Here is an 18,098-nt window from a genome sequence, read left to right as displayed (position 1 = left end):
TATATTTTACTCTTCAGGAAGATAGCATTAAGTAACCACTGACCAGCTTTGGGCTGCTGCTTCCCCTGGCACCACATCATCTCCATTCCCAGCCTCCTGGCCTGGCAGTGGAGCTGCCGGGAAGAACGCACGGGTGGGAGCAGTGACTTGTTCTGCGGCATAACCTGCGAACAGGGAGGAGGAAAATTGCACAGGTGTGTGGTTATGATCACCATGGTTGCAGTCAGCTCCTGGGATCAGCTGCAAATATTTGGATGGGCTAAGAGGTAAGGAAAAGCAGGAAGAAAGAAATGGATAGTAACATTGCTAGAAAGCAAAATATCTTCTTTATTTCTCTTAGCTTGAATAAAAAAATTACACCATTGTTCCACTTTTATTCCTTAAACATCACCAGCTGTGTTCTCTCTCTGGTCAAAGCTTGTCTTTAGTGACAAGCAGTAACAAGGAGTTGGTAGAAACTACAATGGGCTTTAAGTGGCAAATTTCATGCTTGGATGTTCACCTGCAGAGCATTTTAAAGAACAATTCAGTGCTTTTGCCTGCTTGTGCTCGTACCTTCTGAGAACATATGATGAAGCTCTCCTTCAGGAACAGACACTAAGCCCAAATGTGCAGTGGTGGAGTGACCTCATTGTTTGTGACCTTTGGACAGAAGTAAAAAAACTTTCACCAAAAAAAAAAAAAAATCACTAAAAAAACCCGAAATAACAAAAACCTCCCAGCACTAAACGTTTGCCCTTACTTTAAGCTCCAGTTTATTCTTTGAAGTGGGATTTACAGTCACTTGACGGACATTTCAATACATTTTTAGTTCTCTTATTAGTTCACAAACTTTCCCTTACTTGGACAATTAAATTATTTGGAACGTAACCATAATAAAAGAAATATTTTGCTCTTTTTGCAATATGTCAAAGTATATTTGCAAATGAAAACATTCTTTCCATTGCAGCACTTAAGGCAGAAAGAGCTATTATTTCACAAACTTTAAAAAACACAGATTGCTAGAATATGAAGATATGAAATGTTGTACCATAAAATTCCTGATAAAACTGGCACAGCATGACAAATTTCTTTATGCAGAACATTCCTCAAACCAATTATATGTATCCAGCCTTCTAACATGTTTAAAACTTTAAATATAGCCTTATTTTCCAGAGGAAGTGGCTCATTCTTGTTAAAGTAGCCTCGTTTTCTAAAATCAAAGTGTGAACTTAACCATCAAAGAGCAAATATATGACTGACTACAATCCCTTTCTATTGTGGCCTTTTTGTCATGGTACATTTTTAGATGAGTTACATTTATAACCAACAAATCCATCCCCTGCTTTCTGTTGTAGTCTCCTCCTGTGGATGCATTTTTCTAGAAACTGCCACACAGGCAAGTTCAGATCTAATTATAAAACCCCCTCAGAGATCCTTTAGTGCTTCAGTATGTTATGAAATAAAACGGTACAGAGCTGCTATGAGTCTCTTAACAATCCCCAGCTTTTTTTTAAAAGCATTTAAACATGCAATGGGGCAATTTCCCTTGAGTGTGCAAAGTAACTTAGAGCAGAGGGAAAGCATTTGAAGATCCTTTCAGCTCCAGGTTAGGAAATAACAGTCTTGCAGGGACATGCCTTAGTATTTCCACATAGTGGAGGCTAACAAAATGAAATGCTTCCTGTAATTCAAAAACCCTGAACAGAGGTGAAGGAGAGATTGATAACTTGTTACACAACTTTCCAGATGAAGCGATGACCTATTTTAGCTTAATCTGCTGTGTTAAGCGTTGTGGGAGCTCAGCACTCAGCTGGAGACAGGTGTTTGTTCTCACTACCACTAACCCACAGACAAATGGGTGTATCCCCAAAGTAAACATTAATATCAGCTGACAATCACGACGCACTGACAAAATTCAAACCATTTTGTTCGTGTGATAAAAGGTATCTTTTATCTTTCCAAATATCCCTAATGCAGTTTTATTGCTGTCTTGAAAATGATGAAGAGAGCAATGAATTATTCAGCTTTCAGTTCTGTTTTAGCAAAAGAGCAATGGAAACTTTTGGATGTCTCACTAGTCTGAGACAGCAAAGGCCATTGAAGAAAATATGCATTTTCCCATCGAATTTCTAATTTTTCCCAACTGACAAAGTTCACAGAGTGTCAGCAGTAGTCAATTCCTGCCACACCAAAATATATCTTTTATCTATGTTAAATGGCAGAAAGCAACACTAATTTGCTTTCTCCATGAAACAATGTGTATGAATGTGTATGAATTACATAATTAGACCTTTATTTTACAGCTTCTGCGTCAGCTGCTGCGGCATTTTTGCATTTTCTTGTTTTGGACAATAAAAAGTTGAAACAATGTTCCTCTTAAAAACTATTCTAGACTTACTTTTATGTTCTAATACTTTTGCATTCTGCCTTGCACCTGGCAATCCACTACAAGCTACTGAGAAAATGCTATAAAAATTACATATTGTTTACAATGCTAATCAGTGCTTTTACTAAACGTGCAAAATTATCCATCCACCACTTCTAGAAAGTGCAAGGCCAGGCCTTTTAAGGGGCTATATTTGAACCCATTGCTGGGATATAACTCCCACAGTCATCATTGTGATCACAGTCTAGATAGAGATGTTATTCAACCAACTAAAAATAAATCAGTGGCTAAACAGCCATAAAACAGCATTGCACTGCTTTGTCTCTCCTGTCCCAGAGATGACATGTAGTGTGTGCTGGCCACATAGCTAAAATATATAGCATTTGGGTAACAGGCATGGAACAAAACAACTTTAGATATCAAGAATCATTTAGAGTTGAATCGTTAGAGGAAACAAACTATTGTTACAGTATATTTATATGTATCTGCTTCCATTCCACCAAGTGACTAAAGTTATTCCTACAAAGTACTTCAAAATCCTGCATGGATATTAATTGCTTGAAATCAAGTGTATAGGGCTCTATCCAAATTATGAGTTCATTTAGGGAAACAAAACATCCTTCATCAAAGACAGCCCATATTCAATCACAAACAAACCACTTTGAGGAAGCGAGCAATCATGATTCTTCTCTCATCTCTCCCCAGAGCTTTTCCTGCTGCCAGGCAGGTTTTCAGCTTTTAAGTAGTAGCCTGACAGCCTTCCCATCTTTTTGAGGAAACCTCCCACTTCACTTTCCAGCAACTTTCACCTACTGCCCTCCTGGAGTTCAAGGGAAGCCCATATCCCTTTCCATTCCCAATGGATGGCTCCAGGTAAAGACCTACTTCTCCCACTGCCCCAGTAACTATGTCCAGCAGAGGCCAGCTGGCCTTTCCTGCTCACCAGCAACAGTGTTGGGATTAACTTTTCCAGCAAACACCAATACAGAGTTCACCTAGATACCCCCAACCTCTGCAAGAAGCAGCTGGCTTGTTACCTCCTCTCAAGTCCCAGACCTGTCCTCCTCTGACCTTTATGATAAACATGCCTCTGCTCAGGGAGGGTAACAAATTACTGTTAGCACAGGCTTTCAAGAATCACTACAAAAGAGGTTTTGTTACCTAAGCCACAACTCTAAAAAAATAGAAGCTTGGGGTATTGTCTTGTCTCAATAGGCAAATTCTCCAGTGTTAAGTCATAGCATTATTTTTCTTTCAATTGTGAATCACAATGCAGGCTCAAAACAACACACAAGAGAGTACATTTGATGTTTGGGACATAACTTTAGAGTTACTTTTTCTTAAAAGACTGTAGCTGAGATCCATCTGATTAAATGCATATCTCTGCATCTCATGGGCCATGGGGGCTGCATTCCCTTTCCAAGCGATGGGGAGAAATAAGTTATTCTAGAGAGGTCTCCTCATCCTGAACCATACATCTAAATCTGGTTAGATAAATCTCACTCCAGGTTTCTTCAAACTGAATTTATGCTGAGATCAAGGTCTAATCAGTAGTTACCTTGTGTATTGATGCTCTGCATGAGCTGTCCTTACCCAGTGTACCAGGAAAGGCTTGAGTATCAGTGTGTCTAAGGGCAACTCTTCCAAATGATTCCCAGTTAAGACAAGCTGTGAATTTAGTGGTATTTTTAAAAGAAAAATTCTGAACTGAATTCTTAATGTAACCATCCAGAGAGACTTTCACATGTCAAAAGTAATGTGAAAAATACTCAGGAATTAAAAAAGCAAACACTCTTGTGTAGGCTTTGCACGTGATAGCAAGAAGCTTTTATTGTGCAGAAAGCCTGAAGTATTTTTATTATCCTATGACAGTGATGATTAAATGTTGAAATGTTTTGTTACTAGAGGCTGCATTTCTTCGAGGCCTAATTTTAATTATTTTTTAACTTTTCAGATATTTAGCAATATTATCTGTCTGTTCTTAGATCTTTCCTTATACATTGAAAGTAAGTGCAAGAACACTGGGGAGGAAATACCAAGACAATAGAGAGCTCGAATTTCTAATTTGAAACACAAAACTAACCTCAGCTGTAGCAATGGAGACATGATTTCTGAATTATATTATCCTTATATCACCTGGTAAGAATAAAAAGAGGATATCTACGCACAGCAACGCTATCTATTTCAAAGATATCTTCATGCTAGATTTAATGGAGAGTATCAAGCCAGGTTCCCCACTGAAGAGAACGCTTAATGAATTCTTCCAGACTGACATATTTTTTTTCAACTCAGAACAACCTTGCTGATTATTTGAAGATTAACATGAAGAACATTCCTTCCTGCAACTCATCAGAATGGCCAGCATCTAGCAAACGGCAGAATGAATATTAGCTCTTGTATATCAACAACAGCGCAGCTGAATGCTGTTCAAGTCACCAGTTCTTGGGAGGAGGCTTGGCAGCAAAGGCAGCAGTTAGATGGGATGTGTGTTGGATGTCTTCCACCAGCTGCACTGCGTGGTGGCTTGACTGTTAGATTATAAATATTTCCCCTTGTGAAAAAGGGAAGTTGGCTGGATGAACACTGATTCAGCAGGACATATTCATAGCCTCGACAGAGATTGGTCTGTAGGAAAGCAGGAATGGGAAGCATTGAATTAGGCCTGGGAAGTCCCCTCTCTCCACAGGCACATGAGCAGAGCACTTATCTCTGGAAGCTAGTCAGCATGGCACGTGGGCAATAGGAATATTAATAACTCCTCTACAGCGAGATTTCTGGGGGCAGGATGGCTCACCCAAACCACAGCCTCCGTGGCCACTTGGTGCAGATGGGCAACTTCTGCATTGAGGAGTTCCTTCTGCAAAGGCAAAGGGAGCTGCTGGGCTGGGTGGGGGTGCAGGAGGCACCCCAAAACCCAGGGAAGAGGTACTTTGGAGATACTGCTTTGCTCACTGCTGGCCATAGGCAACGAGCCACTAAGTCACTCCTAAGCATTGTACCCAAGGCCGGTGGGCCATGGGAGCCTTGCCAGTGTGCCTGTCTCAGCGAGCACCAAAGACCTGGCTGGCCATTGCAATGTCTGATAGGGAGAGTATCAGTTGGCAGGCCTTTTGGAGAGCTGCACAAGGAGTGCATTCGAGCTGAAGGGAATGGAAAAATACACAGTGAAGATGGATAGGATGTGTATTCACAGGTTCTCATCCATCCTGCAGCATGGCTATGAAGACTGATGAGGATCAACTGGTAAGAGCAAAGTGGAAATTTCCTTTGCCCAGCAGAAGCCTTCCCCAGAGGTGTCAGAGTGGTGGGATAGCTCTGGAGTTTGTCTCAGTGCTGGCTTGTGCAAGTGGCTCTGACTCACCAGGGCAATTCTGGACCAGGGGGTTTTCCAGGAGGCAGGGGCTGAAATCCCCAGGGATGTTGGTCTAGACAGGGTGCTCTTCCCTTTGACCTCACTGAGGGCTTCAGCTTCCTCTTTATGCAAGTAACACCAGATGCCAGGACAGGTTATTTTGAGCTACAGAAGAGTTATGAAAGAGGAATATGCTGAGGGTTTGAGGAAAAAGATGCTCCTGTTATAAGTATCCTTTTCAGACCACAGTTGTGCCAGGACACTCATTGCTGCTGCTCACAGGAAACAATTTTTATTCCTGACATCTAAAGAGACTCAGACAGCCTGAGAATGGCTCTTTGCCTAACACTGGGCGAGAGCTCTCTGGTAGAGTGATCTCCATTTCCCCCAGGATAATCAGAGGGAAATCCCAGTCATTAAGTCTTCTGTCAAGTGTTGACGTAAAAGGGATTGCAAATTAATCCTGCTTCCCATTCATCTCATCCCAGCAGAGATCCCGCTAGTAAAACCAGTCCTCCAACAGCCTCAGGGAAATCCCAGACCATATCACAATGCTCTCCTGCCTTTTCCTGCAACAAATATACCCTGATATTTCATGTGCATGTGCTACATCTTCCAATCCTCAAGAGCTGATTTGTAAGAGAAGGCACAGGCAAGGTGTGAGTGCAGTGGAAGCACAAAAGGCTTACAATATTCTGGGCCATGGAGATGTGTAACCCTCTCTCCACTTTCCCAGCAGCTGGTCCCTGGCTGCCTCACTTACCTTTGGTGTCTCATAACTCTTCAGCAACAGCCAGCCTGGCCTGAGCAGGGCTGACTTGTGGCTTGTGGGGAAAGGACAGGTTTTGTGGCCCCTCCTGGCCTGTCCCATTCTTACTGGCCCTTTCTACTTCTGTCTACTCTGCTCTCTCTGAGGCTTTCTGCTACAAATACACAATTTCAGTGGAATCAAAGAACCTGGCGACCTGGGCAGCCAGAAGATGAATGCCCCCTGCCTAGGGGAGGAAGCACCAGGAGCTCTGCCTGCACGTGGGGTGATTGTCCTGGGCAGCATTGGGCAGGACCCGAGATTAGCATCGCAGGGGCATGAGGCTGCACTGAGTTGTGCATTGAGGAGTTTGTAGCTGGAGGAGTCACGCAGACCTTGGAACCAACCCAGGGAATCTGGATTTTGCTGTACAGCCCTTTGATTCCCAAACACACTTTCTGAACTGCCTCACTGAATACACAACACCAGTCTGTGCCACTCCAGGCACTCCATATCCCATTGCATTGTCATGGGCCATAGGAGAAAAAGATAACAGAAGACACAGGGGACATACCAGGTGTTCTGCACCGTATGGTTGACATTTGGATTGCAGCAAGGCAGTTCCTCAGAAACCAATGAGATAACAGTCATCAATGGATACTCAGCAAACAATGTCCCCAGGGATACCAAAGCAACTTCCAGCTGGCCTTGCCAGGCTGAGGACAGGACTGAATGAGGAGGGACCTCACCATGTGACACAGATATTCCTCCTCTTATGCAGCCACTTCATTCCTGTTGAGCTTTCACCTCCAGGAACTCATGGGGAAGATGAACAGACTTCATTTGTTCTGAGTGGTTTGGAGTTTGGGTTTTTTTGAGCCCAGCATGAGGAACTGCTCCTGTGGCTGCCCCACTCACCTCTTGCCATGATGCTATATATATATATCAGTGATTCCTGTCTCTAGGATCTGTCTGGGATTCGAGCCACCTCTCCAAAAGGAGATGTATTCAGCACTGTCAACTGACAGAGGTGAAGGGAGAAGGTGGCAAAGGTCCAGAGGATGCAGCATATATTACCTTCACAAGCAGGTACATGCCTCTCAGGGTAGGAAAACCAGTTTTTGTCTTTTTTTTTTTTTTTTTTTCTTGTTTTTCCATAAATAAGGAAAAACACAGTCATTTTCTCCAGGGTTCTTGTCATCTTTAGTGTATGACATTATATTAACTTGCTCTCCTTCACAAGTCTTACATGCCAGCTGAATGAGGATGGAGAATATTAGTCCCAGAATTCAGGATGGGACACCAAAGCCCCCATACAGACACACAGACATCAGGTAAAGTTGTGTCCAAAGTCACAGAGAAGAGCAATGTCACAGAATAACCGATTACCACATTCCTGGCTCCTCTCCTCTGTTCAGACTAGTAAACCAGGCAAAAAAATATCAAAGCAAATACATCCAAAAGAGAAGTTAGACACTTTCATCTGTGTGTGCTTTGGACAATGACACTATTAGTTTTACCTAATAATCGGGAGCTTTGGGCAATTGAGATTTTTCGTGTCAGGAGGGAAAGTCTCAGACCTAATCTATGTGTCTATACAGGAATGTGAGTGACTGTTTTCCAGCTTCTTTCTAGGCTTTTCTCCTGGCTTTATTTTCCTGTTCTTTCTTCTTTCTTAAAAGCGTCTGAGTCTCCACACACTGTTTTCAGAGTCAGCTTTTCACCTCCTTTCCGTACAACATAGCCTATGGCTCAACAGGTTGCAAAGTCAGCAGACAAGGGGAGCTGGCCAGCTCTGCAGGTCACCTCCCAGGGGACAGCAGCAGCTAGCTCCATGTTCTAGCCTACAGAAGCAAGTTGGCTAGAAAGCTCTGGCAGAAGTATTCCTATTCCAGTACTCCTCTGCTCAGGAGTTTGGCCTCAGACACGGTGAATCCAGAGCCTTGAGAGAAGCCCTGCTCCGCCCACGGTGGTGCCCATGCTGGAAAAGCGAGGGTCAGCACGGCGCCGAAGCCCAGCTTGCGTGTGAGCGCTCAGCCTGCATTCCCAAAAGGCAGCGATGAGGCATGGAGCCGTCCCTGTGAGCCGTCGGCAGCCGTGCTCCCCCCTGCCGCCTCCTCTTCCACACATCTATCCCCTGCGGCCACACACCAGCCTCGCTGACAGATCTTACTTGAAAGCTCTGGCAGGCTGTGCCACTAATGGCAGAGCCCTGAGCCGGCTCCCTCCGTCTCCCTGGAGTCCCTGCGCAGACGTAGGTGCACGTCACGGCCTGCTCTAATTTTATCTGTGTTTGATGGAAGAGACGAACTAAGCAGCAGGGAGGCAGCTATTTTGGTTTTCTCTGTGGCGGTGGGTTATATAAAGCATCTTGCCATGACCCGCGTCGCTTGGGAGCTGCTTTGCTTTCAGCCGCTACAAACCAGAGGCTCGGACGCTCGCTGCCGGCAGCCGAGACCTCCACGCGGCTGCGTGGGCCAGGTGTGCCGTGTGTGTGCGCCGTGCGTGCGTACGGAGACGGAGAGCGTGTCAACGAGATGCAGGGGCGACCATCTGTAGGAAGAGCCTGGCTCCCCTCCTTGCCGTGCGGCGTGACATACACCCAGGAGTTTCACCCGTTCCAGCGCCAGCACATCATACGTGCTGCCCCAGCAGCACAGCGGGCGCGGGCACAAGCGGGCAGCGGGCTGCCCGGGGTGGGCAAGCTTTGACCGGCCGCCGCAGAGCACTGCCGCTCTCATCTCACCCGGGCAAGAGGAGCGGCTCCATTAGGTGGCAGCAGCAGCAGCCACAGCAGGAGGAGGCTGCTCTCCCGGTGGAACCTGTGCCGGTATGCAGGAGGCCCACAGGGGCACAGAGGTGCCTGGCAGGGCCAGGCAAGCACTGGCACTGGGTGCTGGGCAGCTTGCTGCCATCGGATGCAGGAGATGTGGGGAGCTTTTGCCCTAGCTACCTGTGGTTCCTGGTACTCTGCGGTACCTCTGTCTGACGCTGGCCGAGCCGCTGTGACACCCCAGGGGCCGCTCCCTGGACTGCCCTCCCGCACATTAGGCACTAAGTGGTAAGCAGCCGCTGGGGATCCTGTCCCGTGCTAGCTGACCGCAGCGCCCAGCCTCCCCGCAGTGGCCATTTCCCAACCACAGGGAGCGGAGGCATTACGCAGGGCTTCTTGCCCATGTGGGCTGTGGCTCCTCCACGCCTGGCCCTCACGGGTGGTGTATTCGTCAGCGATGCTCCGGTGCTTGGTCCCAGGCTAGCGAGGCAGGGCAGCAAGCTTTGGGCTTGCCGGCTTGGGAATTTTTGGCAAGAGGCAGCATGACCAGGACTTCTTTCTCTGTCTGGCATAGGAAGAGTCTGCCAACATCTGGGTAAAGTGCTAGAGCCCACTGCCTGGAGGAAGTTTTGGGGAATGTCTCTTGCTTTTGTTTCTTGTACAAGCAAGCAAATTTAATAGCACAAGCTAAAGTAATTAGGACGTGTCACAATGTTGATTGGCACCTCCCTGCTTCTCCAGTCTCTGGGCGCTGCTTAGCCTGTGCTCAGCTCTCCTGCTGACTCATGCCAAAGCCGCCTTCTCCCTAATGACCAGGGGTCAGGCTAGGACCCAGCCTGCTCCGTGGCTCTCCTTGCTCCCACGCAGTTCCCTCTGGGCCTCCCGCCGTGGCACCGGCAGGACGCACCCACTTCCTAAAGAGTCACCTCCTGGGAACACCGCCGAGCCTCTGCGGTGGCCACGGCATCCGACTCCCTCCCCCTCCAGGCATGTGCCTGCCTGAATGCCCATACCTTCTGTCTGGCTGCTCCCGAGGAGGCACTGCCGGGTGAGGGATAACCCGCAGGACAAGGGGGCTGTGGTCCATGTACAACCACCACCCGTCCACCCAATCTGCAACTGGCTGGGGTGGGAGAACTACATCCTTGGATGTTCCCAACAGGACCCATATCTGTCTTCCTCATGAATCCCTCACTGGCGCCAGGAGCCCCAGCCCCCTCAGCACACCACCGCATCCCCTTTGCTGGCACGATCCCCGGGGAAAGCGGCGGGCGCAAAAGGCATGCCGGAGGAGGGCCGGGTGTGCGTGCAGGAGCGTGCATATGTGCACGTCAGGGAGAAGGAAGCGGGGTTGTGAGTGCTGGAGGCGTTGTGAGCGCCAGGCACAGGCTGACAGGCAAGGGCTGCCGCTCCCGTAGGAAGATAAGCTGTTTCACAACAGTCACGATCGCAGTGAGTAGCTCACTCCAGAGTGCTCCTTCTTGCTAGGGAGGGAGAGGATAATCAGAGCCGAGAGGAGGAGTGTAGGATACGGGGGAGTATCCCAAAGATTATGAGAGTGTGTGTGGAGGGAGAGTATTTGTGTGGAGAGTGCAGCAGCTCTGTAAGCCCCTACACATGGGGTGCGGACACATGAGAGGAGTAATGCTATTGCACAGTAATGCAGTAACGCAACCCCCTCCAATACTGATGTGGAATGCAGCCTGGGGGCAGAGGTCATTCAACCTGCCAGAACTGGCACCAGAGCAAACAATAAATGCACGAAGAAACTAAAATACTTCAGGGAGCGAAAATATTATAGACTTGGAAGATACTGAAATGGGAGAGCAGCCAACTAGCCTCCTCTCATTTCTGCAGAGAAGTGCAAATATATTCAAATATTGTGTGAAAGGACAAGTCCTCCTGCAGGAGCTCAGCTCCAGCTCTCCTTTCCTAGTAGAGCAATTCAGTAAAGATGTGTCCCAGGCTTGGACTCAGAGACTCTGCTGATAACTGGAGCCCTGTTAGATTGAAGTTGCCTCTGTGGCCATGCTTACACTTTTTTGGTACTGAGGCTGTTTGAAGTAGTGTAAACAATACCAACTCCAGAGAAGTCATTCAGATCCTCCCTGTTGTGCCAATGCAATCCTATACACAACTGCCTGGCAAACCAGATCCAGGAGCTCTTCTGGCAGAGGAGCCATCGTCTTTTGTCTTTGTGGGGTTAGTGTTCCTCCAGCACAGCTCATTGCAAGGCTCCTGAGCAGCACTGTGCACCCCGGCTTGGCTCGGAAGGTGCTGGCTGTGCCTCCCAGATTTGAATCAGCTGATATAGAGGGAGTGGGGTAGCTGCCAGCACCACACCCTGTGTCATGCCAGCACAGGCGAGTGCCCATCCACCCAAATTGCAGCTCTGCAGCAATGCACGCCAAGCTGCCGTAGGCTGACTTTTCCCACTCCTCCTGGCATGGGACCATGGGAGCCTTCTCCATGCATTGGCTGACTCCTGACTCTGCTCTCAATCAGTTCACCATGATAAAATGGCAGAGGACAAATTGACAAAAGATAGCAAAGAGTTTTCTCTTGGGCTAGCACAAGAGGGCAGCTTCCCACCCCACAGCTGAGAACTGGACCTGGCAAGGAGTAGGAATGGGGTCCCCCAGTGGTGAGGGTACCCTGACAGTTCAGCCCATGGCAAGCATGCCCCTGAGCTGATCTTGCCCCTGAGCAGCAAGCAGCCCGAGCTGACCTTCAACCTGCTGAAATAAAGTGTTCTGTTTCCATCCAGGTCAGCTCTCTGAACTGGCTTGCTACATATCTACATGCTCCTATGTCTAGTGCAAAGAAATGATGTGTGACACAGGACAGGACAGATTTGGGATGGAGCAGCAGAGGCAGGGTTGGGCAGACACACTTATGGATGTTGAACTCTGTCCTCTGCTCTGCTGGTCCCTCCCTGTCCTCTGCCCCACAGCTCCCTCCCTTCATGCAGGAGAGGTCCCATAGTAGACAGGGTGGCAACTCAATAGCCTGGCTGGCAGGATAGGGCACTGAAAATAGCCAGTTGATTGAGATGAGGCATGAGCAAATGAGGAGGACACTGGGTTAATTGGTCTCTGTGACTCCCTGCAGCCCAGGAGCTGTGAGAGCCTGTGCTAGCAGCACTGTTGCCTGTGCCCTGGGATGGATGGGATGGAGTGTGACAGCATGTTTTGGGACAAGAGGAGCAGCAAGAATAATTGGAGTAATTAGTGACATTTTCCCTTTCTCATGCCAACATGAAACTTGGAGGAGAAGCCCTCATACCATAGGCACCAGCTGCCTGGATGCATCAGAAGCATCCCCTCTGTGCAGGCGTCAGTAGCAGGCACTGCCCGGGCAAAGGCTGTGGGAGGGTACATGTCCTGGTGGGACATCCCTCCAGCCCTGGCGGATGACTTTGGACATGCTCTGCATTGCGGCCCCAAACCCCAGGTGTGATCCCTGCCTTTGACCACCTACCCACACTTTCCCACACGGCCAGCGGTCTCCGGGAACAGGTGATGGGGTACCCCGGAATGCGGAATGCTGCCGTGACCGTGGGGAAAGCCTTTTCTCACGCCCGCTGATTACCTTCCCAGGCCCGCTGATTACCTTCCCAAACACCGGCACTTCAGGCTTGCCCTTGAGAAGCAAACACTAATTTCAGCCGCACCCTTTCCTGCCCTGGGGCTGCAGGGCGAGGGTATCCTCAACGTACGCAGTGTTCCCCACCGAGGGGTGTGGGACAGGAACCAGCCCTCGTAAAATCGCCCGGATTGAACCTGCTGCTCTCAGCCTGCCAAACTAAACAGAGCTGATGTAAAGCCAAGAGCAATGACAACAGCCTGGCTGCTGGCGAGGGTTGGGCAAGCAGCTGGTTTCCAGTTTGCTGGCCTCAGCAGATGGCGGCGGCGGGAACAGTCGCTGGGAGTTCCCACCCCGCAGGCACCCGGCTCAGCGGCCGAGGCCGGGGCGGCCCCGAGGTTCCCTCCTCTCCCATCTGCCAGCAGCTCCTGCGCAACCCTCAGTGCAAAGACAGCTTTTGGGATTTCAAGGAGCCACCCAGCCGGCCCTGGCACGGGGAAACCGGGGATGCCGGTGGGTGGGTCCCTCCGTCAGCCGCTCTCTTTGTCGGGTGTTTCACCTAGAAAGGCTCTGGCCGCCACACATTGTGAGGAAATTGATGTCAGAGAGAAAGACGCCCAAAGGAACACCCAAAGGCCGGCTGCCGGGGAGGAAACAATGCACCAGGAACAGGGCTCTTTGGAACAGCCCCTGCTGCCCCGGAATGCAGGGAAAGCATTTGGTCTGTCTGGCCTCTGCTGAGCACCCCCGCTGCTGGTGACAGGAGCATGGATGGCACTGTGTGGTCTGCTGGGCAATTTTGGCAGAGTAGGCTTTTCAGAGGATGCTGCTGGCAAAGGATGCTGAGGGATCAGGCCACTCTGCAAGAGATGGACCAGAAAATACTGCAACATCTGTGGTTCACTTCTTAGTTTCTTTCCACTTGTTTCAAGGCTAGATTTCTCAGGTTTGCTGGACATTCACTTTACATCCACACTCCACTCAGCAAGCTGGATGATGGGCACAGCAGACCTGATCACATGTGCTGGGGGTGCTCAGCCAGTACCTGCAGCAGGGCAAGAGCTCATGTGCACTTCTCTCAGAGCAGTGCCTGCATAGTGGCCTCTGTGGCCCGCCCATCCATCCATCCATCCATCCATCCATCCATCCATCCATCCATCCATCCATCCATCCATCCATCCCAGCTCCGGACTCTTCCTGCAGATGGGCTGTTTGCACTGCCGGCCAGGCTCCTCAGTGCAGAGGGCTGCACCGCTGTTCCCAGTTAAAAATAAACCCACCTTCTCAGCGACATTATTTTTAACCCTGGGCCCATCTCCCTGCTCAGGTTACGAGCCCGCGCCCTCCCGGCGCACGGAGGAGGGGCGCCCAGCAGCCACAAGCCGCCCGGGGGGCTGTCGGCCGGAGGGAGCTCTGCGAACCCACAACCCACACCGCTGCCTTCTGCCCGCGGGGAATCCTGGGCCGCGGGGCTGCCCGGGCCCGGCCAGGCCAAGGCGCCCCGCCGGCAGCCGCGTGGGCAGGACGCCGGCGGGGGGGGTCGGGGCCGCCGCAGGCCCCGCCCGCCCTCGGCTGCCGCCTCCCAAACAAACAACAGCCGCTCCCGCTGCCGTGGCGACCGCGCCCCGCCCGCCGCCGTGGCGACGGGGCCCCGCCCCTCCCGCGCGGCTGACGCGCGCCCCGGCAGGGGGGGTGGGAGGGGGAGGCGCTGACGTCGCCATCCCGTTTCCACGGGAACCACGCACCGACGTCACGGGTTTCTGTGTTGTCAACGTCCCGCCGTCTCCCGGGCAACGTCAGGCGGCGGGCCCGGCCCCGGCAACAGCGCCGCGATTGGCCGGGGGGCCGCGGGGCGGGGCCCGCGCGCGCCGCGACCGCCCCCTCCCCGCGCCGCGCCGGGAGCGGCGCGCGGGGCCGGGCCTGACGCGGCCCCGGGCCTGAGGGGCCCAGCGGCGACGGAAGGGACTGCCGGGGCTCGAGCCCGGATGGACATCAAGCAGCACGGCCTCTCGCTCAACTCCCCTGTCTCCCTGCCATCCTGGTGAAGTGGGGAGGTGGTAAAACTTGTAGGTTGAAATAAGAACAGTATAATAATTGAAAACAAAGTTAAATGCAATAATAATGGCAAATAATAGTGATAGTAATGATAGTAAAAGGGAAAGGAGATAAAACCAAACAAATGATGCACAATACAAATGCTCACCACCCGCTGGCCAGTCCAGACCCCAGCACATCGCAGTGATCTGTGTCTCTCTGGGTTTGCCAGGTTGACACCACAGCTTTTTACAATATTCTGCTGTTTTTTCTGGATTCTGTACTTGTCTGGGGGTAAGGTGCAAACACATTGAGTGTGTCACTGCCATACATACTGGCTTATATGATCCCACACACACTACTGCCACTCTGAACCTGCAGGCTGTCAGGGTGGGGAGATCTGGAAGCCTGGCTGGGATGTTGACATCAGCAAGCACCCCAAAACTCCCGTGACAGTGGGGCCCTGAGACGGTGATGCGTGCTGGGTGGGGCCAAGTGCGTGGTGCCCCATTTCAGCTGCATGAGCCCAAACTCACAGCTCCATATTCCAGTTCCTCTCCAGCACCAGGCCATTCTCTCCAGGCTGTCTCCAGCTCCATGGGAGATGCTGGGTTTGCCTGGAGAAGGCAGGAGGGAAGCCCTGTTCAGAGGAACTGGGAATGGGGACTCCTCCAGGCTACCTTACTGGGGCTCTGCTGAAGCACAGGGCGCCTTTCTCTCCAGGCTGGTGCCTGCCCACATCCACGCTGGCACTCGGTGCCCAGGGAGGCCAGCACCATCACGTAGTGTCTCATGTGGGTGAGAGGTGCCAGTTTTGCAGCCTGCTGAGCTCTATTGGGATCCTAAAGCAAACAGTGACAAAGCAAGTTAACCTGACCCCACTGGCTTGGCGGTTGTGCCCCTGGCAGCCGGACTCCTGGGAGGAAAGTACAGAGGACATGTCCTCCGTGTGCAATCACCAAGTCAAACAGTCCCAAATTGGACTGCTGTACCTCTTCTGTGAAAGGTCCTTGAGTTTCCAGGCCTAGACTCTCTGACGTGTTTATTGTCTACATGTTTAACATATGACCTTGATAGGGAAGAAAATGGACAGTCTCTTTAGAGGCTGGTATGGGCCTGGATGATGGCAAGAGCTTTTCTCGACTTGGGACGAGCTGTGAGCTGCTAACAGTGAGCACGAGGGACTCTCCTCCAGACCCTGCTCACTGTGCAGAGGTGGAACAGGGCACACAGATGATCTGTAAATGTCCTACTCCCAGGTCTCTCTGCACAGGCATATGCTTAACTCTGGTTGTGCAGATACTTAGGAAGGAGTTTCCTCTTCCAGCAGCTACTCCCTGCCAAACCAAATTGTTTGGCAGATCTGGATGCATGGGGATGATCAAAGCCTTGGGGCTGGGCTGGCAGTGCTCCGCACTGTTTACATGTTTACATATTCATGGCACTGTTAACCCCAGACGATTTAATAATACTGAATTTTGTATTTGTTACATTTCTTAAATACCATCTAAGGAACCTCAGCTTCCTGGGGTATTCCCAATGTTTGTTCCTAGGGCAGAGAAGGCCAACTCACCGTGTAGCCATGTCTTATTACTTATTCTCTTTCTCCATTCCTGGGGTCTCTATTCCTGCAGTGGCAGCATCTTTGCACTGAGCTGACTGCTCTCTTTGGCTTTGCCTTGAGTGTAGCCTGGCTGTCCAGCCAGAGGCACGGCTCAGTTGGAGAAGGGTGCAAACACCTTGCTTTCAAGTCTTGCCATTTCCCTTCAGCAGCAGCAACTGAATGTGACTTGCCAGTGGGCCAGGGCAAGCTGAGTCTCTGTGAGTCCCTGTGACAGCCCCATCACTACAAGAGTCGAGGACTCAAAAAGGGAGACCTTACTTCATGACTGTCCTCCAGGGCAGCCAGCCTGCCTGGCATGCTGGTGTCTGACACTGAATGGTGCAAGAGAAAGGTGCCCTGGGGACTATCTCCAATGAAGCAGGGCTGTTTCTCCAGGCAGTGATAAAGGCTCAGAGTGTCTTTCTTCCTCCCAGACTATCCTTTGCGATCCTTTGTCTGTCCCGAGTTGCCTTGAGCCTTTCTTTCCCCAGAGCACTCCCCAGTCACAACAATTAGAAGGTTTCTTTCTGTCCTGTACTAAACAATCTTCAACATCCTGTCCCTTCAGCTGCTTTGTTCTCCATCTGTAACAAAATCTCCTTAGCTAAGCACAGTTGCATTTTCCTCCTTCTTCTCAGCACTTCCTCCTTTGCTACCGTTGACCCATTTTACTCAAGAGCCACTACACCAATAGAGGAGCAGGACCCCTGGACCCAGCCCCAGTCCCTTTACCCAGCCCCCAGCACAAGCATCAGTATTGCTGCCCAGCCACACAGGAAAGAGGTAGCTTGTGCAATGTGACCATCCAGCTCCCACCTCCAGAAAGCTCTTGGATACAACAGGAAGCCCAAGCTTTCTCTTGATTGTGTGGGTTTTTATTGCAGGCATCTTGTGGGGTTCCATCAAGGAAATAAATCACTAAAATAAATAAAGCAGGCTATGCTTGCCTTCTTTGGATCTTGTCTGATAATCAGAAAAGTCCTGCATCATCCTGTCTGTCACTGAGTTTGAACATGCTGCCTTTCACCAGCACGTTTTCCTCTCCTCTCCTCCCAGCTGGTCAGTGCCCTGGGACTATAACTGTGAGCGTGCACAATGCCCTGGGATGGGCCTATGGTGCTGGAGCTGGCAGGGAGCTAAGAGGCCAGCTTGGCCATGGTGTTCCGGCTTTGTCGCACTGCCATAGCACACAGGGCACATTGGTGGAGGCAGCAGCAGGAGTTTTGGAGTTTTATCTGGAGAACTTTGTGCTCAAATTGCTCAGGGTTATGAACCCTGGCTCGCGGGGTGATGGCTGCCAGCCTGCCCTTGGGGCAAGAGGGTGCGGAGGAAGTGCTTCAGTGGCCTAAGCTCTTCCACACCTGCTGGCTGTGAGCCGTGCACGGGTTCCTCAGTGTGTGCAGCAAGGTCCAGCTGTGCCTGGTGAGTTAGTATCCAGCATGGTGCAGGCAAAGAGTGGTGAGAATAAGTGGGATGGCACAACAGCAACATCAGCAGTAATTGGTGGCCCATGGCACGCGGCTGTGCGACCACGAGGTGCCGGGATGTCTCTGCTCGTGGTGTTTATTCTTTAGGATGTCCCTGTCACACACCCAGCTGCTGTGATTATTAATTACTATTTATACTTTGCTTTGG

At 50.4% G+C, this 18,098-nt stretch overlaps 1 long non-coding RNA gene across 1 annotated transcript; it reads right to left on the bottom strand.

The window, feature by feature from the left end:
- Positions 1-13,501: 13,501 nt before the first annotated feature.
- On the bottom strand, positions 13,502-14,365 carry LOC128808881 (uncharacterized). Its single transcript, XR_008437555.1, has 2 exons — positions 14,107-14,365; positions 13,502-13,686 (listed from the first exon to the last, which is right to left on the bottom strand). It is a non-coding gene; the product is annotated as an uncharacterized LOC128808881 (long non-coding RNA).
- Between the last annotated feature and the right edge of the window lie 3,733 nt (positions 14,366-18,098).

The sequence above is a fragment of the Vidua macroura genome, chromosome 6 (genome assembly GCF_024509145.1).
Source record: "Vidua macroura isolate BioBank_ID:100142 chromosome 6, ASM2450914v1, whole genome shotgun sequence".
Taxonomy (NCBI): domain Eukaryota; kingdom Metazoa; phylum Chordata; class Aves; order Passeriformes; family Viduidae; genus Vidua; species Vidua macroura.
This window is presented reverse-complemented; position numbering and strand designations above follow the sequence as displayed.